This window comes from Mizuhopecten yessoensis, unplaced genomic scaffold (genome assembly GCF_002113885.1).
Source record: "Mizuhopecten yessoensis strain PY_sf001 unplaced genomic scaffold, ASM211388v2 scaffold10275, whole genome shotgun sequence".
NCBI lineage: Eukaryota > Metazoa > Mollusca > Bivalvia > Pectinida > Pectinidae > Mizuhopecten > Mizuhopecten yessoensis.
In genome coordinates, this window is record NW_018408465.1 from 2232224 (window position 1) to 2235861 (window position 3638).

Below are 3638 nucleotides of genomic sequence, written 5' to 3' on the forward strand. Positions count from 1 at the left end.
AAAAAACAGCAAGAGTACTCTATATTATAAATCAATTAACTTTTTCCATTTACGCCATTCTATATCAAATTTTTCCTTCACAGAGTCGCCCTTACCAGTTGCAATATATTTTTGAACTCTATAATTGTCTTTAATTATGTTGTTTAATGAATGTATATGTAAAGAATTGTGTAAACACCTCATTCTGTATATGTACTGCTTGATAATAATGATAATTTCATTATCAACCCTGTTGACAGGAGGATGATTAAAAGATAGCAATCCAAAGAGAAAAGATTTTTTGTTTATTGAAAAAGGAATAAGTAATGCCTGTAATAGCATTTCAAAACTTTGTAGTAAATTCTGTACTTCCTTACATTCCCACAAAATATGAGTGATAGTTTCTCTTTCAGAATTACATAAAATACAAAAAGGGGAGGTAACCAGGCCAATTTTACAAAGGAAAGAATTTGTTGTCAGTTGAAGCGAAAAGTCAATGTATTTTGTTACTGTGCCATATGGTGATTTTGTCCATTAAGGACTAATCCTAACACTAAAAATGATGAACCGTGTCAAACGTTTTCCGAAACATTTATAAAAATACAGCCAAGAAATGGAAGGAAGAGGAGACAACAATGAATATTATCAAATCATTGCTGGTCAAGGCATCGATACTCAAACTTGGTACAGAAAGACACAACAGGCGCCGAGTAGACTTTAGTCATGGTAGATACTGACATTTCATATAGAAATCAGGGTATCATTACAACCGCACTGTAGATTGACGAGTCTCTGATAGGAAACCCGGGCTAAGTAGGTCATACATATAAGTCACAGGGGCAAATCTATCAAAATGCTGATACTAAGTATGTACTATAACTGTAACATACAAACCGCACGAAAAAGTGAAGCTGGTATGTTATTACCGAGGAAGAGAAATTAAATTTGCCACGTTGATCAAGCTTAGTGTTACACGTGCTAATGCTGGATTATTTATTTAAATATTTACCAGTGTTTTTAAATTATTGATAAAAACAGGGAAAATATTTGTACCGTCCACTTGTAAATATTGAACAATTGATATCATGAATGAGATTGCGAGATTTGCTTTATATCTGTGTAGATTTAAGTGTTAACCGATAACAGTATTGTTGTTCTCTTTATAATAATACTATGAATGGTACAGGTTTTAAAATATTGATTTAAATCACTAAATAGATGCATATACTTTATAAGATAACCTTACCTTTTGATTTTTCATAATATTATTGAAGAAAACCATACACGGGGAAATCATGTAGTACTTGAATTGAATTTTAAACCTACTAGGTTCAATATGAATTATCAAGCATATTGATCGTAGTGGAGAGATGTTCAAACAGGTAAACACTGTTAAATCTGGCACGTCTTTCTTCAATTAACGACAGCGTGATCGACGTTAATATTTACTGCAACCTATGACCATTTCGTCTTATTAAGACTCATCAGTGTTGCTACAGTTATAAAGATAGACAAAGCAATGGCGGTCGCCAAATTCTGCTACCACTATCCCTTCACCACTTGGTCGCGAGGAAAAAATAAGAATCACGTAGAATACAGAGACAGAGGAAAGCTCCCTCAAACAACTTTTACAGCGTTTCATATGTACAACTGTATGAACGAATTTCGACCTGTGTGAAGTTAAATCAAGATTGATTATTTCCCTTTGGCCATTGATAGCCATTTAAAGGGACGGTAACTCCGGAGGTCCTAAACTCAAAACAGTTTCCCCTTTGATCAAAACAAGTTTATAGCGGAATTTGTGTATACTTTAACAAAAAAAGTAATCGGCATTAACAATTTGGTAACACAAGGAGCCGATATGAATATACTTGCTTGAGACATGTGCTTGCACCTATAGAGTTTGGTGATAAATACAGTATGCCAAAAATGAATAAAACTGCACATACAACTATTTTGTGATTTCCAAACCTGAAGAATAAGGAAAAGAAGAAAAAGAAAAAACGCTTTGGAAGATCTATATTTAAATCAACTGCTTCCTTCAGTGTTTAAGACGAGTTATGCTAATCCAGATTAAATTGTCTGTCGATAGCTATCGGTTAGAGGTACACATATACATAATTATACATTGTTCAGTATGCAGTTCATGGTATATTTAAAATAGTTTAGCATGTATTTTCCTGTGTACATCTTTTTGTATGCAGTTCAATATAAAATATTTAAATGTGTTATTTGCGTTTAATGTGTATGAAATTTCCTATAGTTTTTTTTATGTAACTTAAACCGAAAATAAATGCTACCTGTACATATTCATCGGTTTGAACTAATTTGACGCAATAAAGATGTTGGCAGTTTTCAGAAGGAAATGGTAGTTAGCAAGTTGATTAAAAAATAGCAAACTTACGTCTGATTGTGATCTTTACATGTCAGGAGACTCAACACGCGCTAACGCACGGGAGTGAGCGTGTTACCTCTTTAATTACGTATATCAACATATTTACAGTAAATAATTTGAACATAACATCATGCAAGCTTTATCTTATTTTTCTTAAACCACTAATGCTGTATGTAAACTATCTTTCTAAAATGTCAATACTGAGGTACGAGTAAACGATTCCTAAGTAGCTACTCCACCAACAGTTCAGGCAGGCATAGTGAGCGACGGTTAGCCCAGCATCACCACAAACAGAGTGTGTTTATCTCCTCTTGGGGGTACATTAAGAGTGGTCTAATATATATAAGGTTTAACATATTTCAGTTATTGTTTGGTATGTGATAAAATTGTGTCTCACTCAGTCTTTTCTAAACTGCAGTTTTCTGCTTTGAGATTCCAAAGTATTACCACTGCACCTACTACTAACACGAGCCATTTAATTAATCAACAACAATGCCAAAATAAAGTGTACGTCCATCATTCGACGAGAAAACCAAAGCAACAAGAAACTCCGTACAGGAAATTGTATAACAATACGACTTAGAAATTATGTGCTACATAAAATAAACATCAGATACTGTAAATAATGAAAACTTCGCCAATACTTCTCGTGATAACCAGATTGTAAGACCTAGGCCCGTCAGAAAATATAGAACCATATAGTCTCCCTTTGCCTACACAAGAATTCGCGATGTTGATATCAGGCGACATTGGTCAGCGAAAACAACGTCACTTTACTACTGCATCAATGTAAGACCTTGTTAAATTGTAATAACAAAATAATAAGGTAATGTATGACCTTTACCTAAGAATTTAAATATGAGATTTCAGTGTCTTGATTAAAAGTTTATCACAATAAACTAATGATTTCCAAACATTGACGAGTGTCGGAGTGACCTGTTTTTTTCTCTAGATGTGTGACAGATGGTGATGGCTAACCGTTGAGTTATTTTATTATGGATTGTTATGTTGCTGTTATACTGTGTAGTACTCAATATATTATATCGATCTGCATATTGTGTAAGCATGCCGGAAAACCTTTAAATATTTAAACAGACACGACTTTACCTCAGAAGGTGTTTATACGTGAAATGTTTACCTGGAATGTGAAATGTCTTTGTCATCACGTTTGCTTAATCATTATGTCAGTTTAGGCGTTTATAGTTATCATACCTGTGTTCGGAATGCGTGATATATATATATATATAGTAGGTCTATGGTTAAT